Source organism: Mandrillus leucophaeus, unplaced genomic scaffold (assembly GCF_000951045.1).
Source record: "Mandrillus leucophaeus isolate KB7577 unplaced genomic scaffold, Mleu.le_1.0 Scaffold71, whole genome shotgun sequence".
NCBI lineage: Eukaryota > Metazoa > Chordata > Mammalia > Primates > Cercopithecidae > Mandrillus > Mandrillus leucophaeus.
Window position 1 is genome coordinate 3,531,116 of NW_012107697.1, and position 6,000 is coordinate 3,537,115.

Genomic DNA, 6,000 nt, shown 5'->3' on the forward strand with positions numbered 1-6,000 from the left:
AATTGCCTTTTAATTGAACTTGTTATCTTCTTGATGTTTTATGACAAATGTCATAAAACATGACAGATAAGTAGCTGAATGTAGGTGTTTCCCATTTTCTCTATAATGTCGAGGATAATTCTTGTTACTAATTGGAAACACTTCTTCAACTTTAGCTGTCGGGGAATATGTTTGTTTTGCCACTTATTTTTACTAGTGAGACATCATCCTTCCCTAAGCATCAGCAGAGGCCTTGGTTTGAAATCATTTAAGGTATGTAGAGCTCTCTTTCTAGATTTTCCCCCTCAGTTGATGAGAGTGCTTTTGGACCAACCTGTAATTTAAGCCATTTTATTTTAAGGGATCTTTTTCTTTGTACATGTGATCAGAGGGTTGTGGCTGCCTGAACACATGCTAATCAAAAACACATTATGATACATTTTGGTAATCTTTTAGAAACTTTTAGGGAGGCATCTGTACAAAGACATTTTTTTCTACTACCATTATTTTAAATATTAAAGGCAAATAGCATGACATAATGCAGCACTTTTCAATCTTTTTGATCTCATGACCACTTTTTAAAAATATATATCTGGTTTTTTTGTGTTGTTGTTTGAGACAGGATCTTGTTCTGTCACCCAGGCTGGAGTGCAGTGGCACTAACATGGCTCATGCAGCCTTGACCTCCTGGACTCAAGTGACCCTCCCTTTTCAGCCTCCCAAATATCTGGGACCAAAGGTGTGCACCGCCAGGCCTGGCTAATTTATTTTTTATTTTTTTGTAGAGATGACATTTCTCCATGTTGCCCAGGCTGGTCTCAAACTCCTGGACTCAAGCAAGCCTCACCTTCCCAAAGTGGTGGGATTATAAGTATGAGCCACCACACCTGGCCAGGACCACTTGACACTCTTAAAAATTATGAAAGACTTTATGGAGAAGCTTGTATTCATGTGGATTATATCTATCAATAGTTACTATATTAGAAATTTAAAAGAAAATATGATAAATGAGAAAAATGAATTTATTTAAAAATAGTAAACCAAATTACATGTGAACATAAATCACATTTTTATGAAAAATCACTATTTTCCACAATTAAAAAATTGAGGTTTATGTAGTTTTTGAAATCTCTTTAATGACTGGCATAATAGAAGACAGCTGGATTCTCATGTATGCATCTGCACACAGTCTTTCATGTTTTTTTTTTTTTTTTTTTGAGACGGAGTCTCGCTCTGTCACCCAGGCTGGAGTGCACTGGTGCAATCTCAGCTCACTGCAACCGCCACCACCTGGGTTCAAGCGATTATCCTGCCTCAGCATGAAACGGGGTTTCGCCACGTCGGCCAGGCTTTTCTCGAACTCCTGACCTCAGGTGAGCCACTGTGTCCAGCCCTGTGGTGATACGTTGAAGTATATAAAGAAAATCCAGCTTCACATGGATACATATTTTTTAAATGGAGAAATATTTGAATAACCTTTTCAGATAATTATGGATATTCTTCTCTGATACTACTACAAAACTTGGCAAGTGATAGTTCCTTCAAAGATAGCTGCAGTGTGGAATCTGAAATCATATCAAGGAAGTTTTTGTACTCTGTTAAACTAAAAAATCCACTGATCCATTTTACACTTTATGTGAAGAGTGGTATCTTTTACCCATGCATGATTTTGTAATATCCTGTATTGGTCATTTGGAAAATACTGGTTTGCCGAATTATGGAGTTCTTCCAAATATTGACACATTTCTTTATATAATAATATCAAAAAGTCACATTTGTTAATATCACAACTGATCTCATCAGAAAAGTCCCATGGCAAATGCAAATTTCACAAAATTCTAATTTTTCCTTGGAATCTTGAATTTTATCATTGGCAACAAATACAGTTTTCCTTGAAATGACAGGCTCACTTTTTTTCATTTTTGAGTGAGAAGATAATTGCCAAATATTCAAGTCTGAATGGCAATTGCTTACCAGTCATTCTTTCATGTTAAAATGGTCTTCCATTAAAAAAAAAAAAAAAAGGTCGGGCGTGGTGGCTCATATCTGTAATCCCAGGACTTTGGGAGGCCAAGGTGGGTGGATCACGAGGTCAGGCGATCGAGACCATCCTGGCCAACATGGTGAAATCCCATCTCTACTAAAATACAAAATTAACCGAGCATGGTGGCACGTGCCTGTAGTCACAGCTACTCAGGAGGCTGAGGCAGGGGAATCGCTTGAACTCGGGAGGTGGAGGTTGCAGTGAGCCAAGATCACGCCACTGCACTCCAGTCTGGCGTCAGAGTGAGACTCCATCTCAAAAAAAAAAAAAGTAGCTACTACTTTTCCTTCAGCCACAACCATGGTACTGTGGTATGCGGCAGAGTTGCTTCATGCATACTTAAATTTTTCCACACAAAATATTAAAAAGATGTGTACTCGAGGGTTGAGATTTCATAAAATTATTAAAATTTACTGCTTCGTCAAGGACGTTCTTAAGTGAAACTGGCAGTGTCTATTGCAAGTCTGCAGCAGTGACAAATACAGTGTTAATTAAATTTGGTACAACTTTGATTCCTGCTAAGCCACCAACAGCTTCACCCTCTGTTGATTTTGCACCATCAGTGCAATTGTCAACATGGTGAAAAGGCTTATGGTGTCTCAGTAATTTTATGAGAAGTTTTTGGGTTTGAGTTTGTTTTTTTGTTGTTTTGTTGTTGTTTTTTCTTTTTTTCTTTTTTGCAGTCTGTCTCTGTTCTTGCTCTGTCATCCAGGCTGAAGTGCAGTGGTGCAGTTATAGCTCACTACAGCCTTAAACTCCTGGGCTCAAGGGATCCTCCCATCTCAGCCTCCTTAGTAGCTGGGACTACAGGTGCATGCCACCATGCCCAGATAATTTTTTTAAAATTATTTTTTGTAGAAATGGGGTCTTACTGTGTTGCTCAGGCTGGTCTCCCAACTCTTAACTTCAAGCCATCCTCCTGCCTGAGCCTCCAAATGCCAGGATTACAGGCATGAGCCACTGCGCCCAGCCTATGACAATAGTTTTGAATACCTGGGAGTTAAGGTTTGCAGACCACACTTTGAGAACTGTTGGTGTAGTGAAAAGAACCTGAACTTAGATGATCTGGATTCAGTTTCAACTCTTCTACTTACTTGCTATGTGGCCTTGAGTGAGTTACCCTCTCTGTTTCCATTTTCTCATCTATAAATTGAAGTAAATAATATCCAACCTAACAGTTGTGAGGATTAAATGAGAAATTACTAGGCATGAGGCTGGTATCTCCCCAACATTTTTCGTTTTTTATTTTCCATTTCAGAATTTTTTTTTTTCAGACGGAGTCTCTGTCTGTCACCCAGGCTGGAGTGCAGTGGCGCGGTCTCAGCTCACTGCAAACCCCGCCTCCTAGGTTCACGCCATTCTCCTGCCTCAGCCTCCAGAGTAGCTGGGACTACAGGCGCCTGCTACGAAGCCCGGCTAATTTTTTGTATTTTTAGTAGAGACGGGGTTTCACCATGTTAGCCAGGATGGTCTCGATCTCCTTACCTCGTGATCCGCCCACCTCGGCCTCCCAAAGTGCTGAGATTACAGGCGTGAGCCACCGCACCCAGCCCCATTTCAGGATCTTAAGTACTTAAAATAGGAGAAGAGAAAAATAGGCAAGAATATGTAGGTATCTCGCTTGCTAATACAGCCATATTTCCTATAATATTATGGTTTTGGTGTGTCTAAACCCTAGACTCTTAGGGGTGAGTATATGTGTGTGCTTTTTATTTTTTAGAGACAGGGTTTCTCTCTGTCACCCAGGCTGGTGTGCAGTGGTGCAGTCATAGCTCACCTCAGCCTTGCACTTCTGGGCTTAAGTAATCCTGCCTCTGTCTCCCGAGTAGCTGGGAATACAGGCACGTGCCACCATGCCTGGCTAACTTTTCAGTTTTTTTTAGAGACAGGGTCTCACTATGTCACCCAGGCTAGTCTGGAACTTCTGTCCTCCAATGATTCTCCCAGCTCAGCTTCCCAGCATGCTGAAATTACAGGTGTGAGCCACTGCATCGAGCCCCATTAAAAAAAAAAAAAAAAAAAAAAAAAAAGTTGCTGACCTCTGTAATAATACACTTGTTTAGCCTGATTGTTCTTTTAAGTGTAAAGAAAAAGATACCCTTTTGATTACATTTGATTTCGTGAGAGCCTTGGTTTTAGAGAAACCTGTGTCTTGGACTTGTGATGTTTTGGGACTACTGTTGTAAAGGGGTGAAGTGGAATGGTAGATGCTCCAGAAACTTTGCAGTGATTATGTGTACCTGTAGTGGTTTTCATCTTGCTGCAGACTCCCATATGCAATGTGCTAATACTGCTTGGTTTATCTTCCAGCTAAAGCTAGATCTTCATAGTTTTGAAACATCTGTATTCAAATATATAAGCTGCTTACTTTCTTTTAAGTCTTAATGGAGATCTGAGTTTGTTGTGGTTATTTAGTGAGAGTCTGTGTTTTGTCTTCCTAAAACATGCATCGATCACCACGTCTCCTGAACTAAAGAGCATAAGTGATTTTCATATTCGAATCATAATAGCACTTTGAAACCTTTTCTATAGAAACAGCACCAGACATCATGGCCTAAAGTCTAGCAGAGGACAGGATTTCTGGGATTCCTCTCTGCCTTCCCCTCCTATGCACAGGGAGAGGCCCGTACATACCAGGGAAGCAAGACCAAACTAAACTGAGTTCCTTCTAGTGTCTGTGCTGATATCAGCTGGTTATCTAACCTACAACAAGTCATTTACTTATCTGGGCTCAGTGTTCTCGTCTTACACTGAGGAAGTTGGATGACAATTCTCTCCAAGGCCCCTTCAACTCTGAATGTGAAATTGACAGCACAGGAAAATAGAGCCAGAGCTTGCTCGCTGGCTTGCTTAGGTATTCTCAGGTAAGCTCCATCTTTCCCGACCTTCTGTGTTGCTCCCGATAACAGTGTTCTTTCATTTGTTTATTTTATTTTTGTGACAGGGTCTTGTTCTGTCACTGAGGCTAGAGTGCAGTGGCACAAACACGACTCACTGCAGACTCGACCTCCTGGGCTCAAGCCATCCTCCCACCTCAGCCTCCTCAGTAACTGGGACTGCAGGGATACGCCACCAGGCCAGTCTTCCCATCTCAGCCTCCCAAAGTGTTGGGATTACAGGTGTGAGCCACTGCACCCAACTAGAGTGTAATTTTAATGTCACCCACTGAAATCTGTCCCTGGAAAATTCTTTTTGTCCTGTTCTTTGAAGTATCTTTATTTTGACAGCTTACTTTAGTTTACTGTTACCTGCAGTCTGATAAAACAGTTTCATCTCTTCTTTCATCATGGTCTCACTGCCAGTTTACAACAACTGGAGGCTTTTGTGGAAGAAGATCTGACTTTCCTGGTTCCAAGAAGACTTGCTGAGCATTGGCTGAGGAGACACTGGAGGTCTTATCTCCACTTCAGCTCATGTCCTGAGTAATGGCCTGTTCTGAAAGGCTTACGAAATTTGGAGACTTTGTAGAAGTCGAGTCCCCAGAATATGAGCTAACCAGATAGTATAGCAAGCAAATGCTCCACCAGAGAAACTGTTCCAGCCAGTGAGAATAAGTCCCAGATAACTTGGATGCTTTCATGCAATCAAATATTTACAAACCAACACTTCAAGTGACAGGAAAGGAGATTAGACAAAACTGTTTCTATGGCTTGCCACCTACTGAGAGTAAAAGACTCAAATCTTCTCTACTGTTTTTTTTTCTTTTCCTTTTGGAAATTGGCCTCTTTGGGATAAATCCTGGTGGGCTAGTCAGTGATATTTACCTGCAATACCTACAGAGCCTAATGTTTACTTCTGGTGGGGGTATTGGCATTCTAATAGGAGTGTTTGGGGAAGGTTCTGTCTCTCTCCCTCCCTCCCTCCCTTCCTTCTCTCTCTCTTTTCTTTTCTTTTTTTTCTTTTCTTCTCTAGAGAGAGTGTCGCTCTGTTGCCCAGGCTAGCGTGTAGCGGTGCAATCTTGGCTTACTGCAACCTCT